Source organism: Capsella rubella, unplaced genomic scaffold, assembly GCF_000375325.1.
Source record: "Capsella rubella cultivar Monte Gargano unplaced genomic scaffold, Caprub1_0 scaffold_7, whole genome shotgun sequence".
In the NCBI taxonomy this organism is placed as follows: Eukaryota; Viridiplantae; Streptophyta; class Magnoliopsida; order Brassicales; family Brassicaceae; genus Capsella; species Capsella rubella.
This window is the reverse complement of record NW_006238917.1, coordinates 12,853,534-12,853,926: the sequence shown is the minus strand read 5'-3', so window position 1 is coordinate 12,853,926 and position 393 is coordinate 12,853,534.

Below are 393 nucleotides of genomic sequence, written 5' to 3'. Positions count from 1 at the left end.
TAATGTTTTTTGGGGTTAGAATATGTTGGAATACAATAAATTTGATTAATTACAAGTGCTAGAGGTGCATGAAGAGTTTTTAGAAGTGTGGAGAAAGACATGTTGAAATTGGGTCCAAAATGGGCTAAGAACTAGGAAACATTGCGTTGAACCACTAAATGACTTAACTAGTGTTGTTTGGGGTTAGAATATGTTAGAATACAATGAAGTTGATGGATTACAAGTGCTAGAGATACATGAAGAGTGTTTAAAACTATGTAGAAAGACTTTCTGAAATTGGTCCAAAATGGGCTAAGAACCCACAACCATTGCTTGGAAGTATTAAATGGCTTGTATAATGTTGGTTCGGGTTAGAATATGTTAGAATACAATAAATTTGATTGATTACAAATG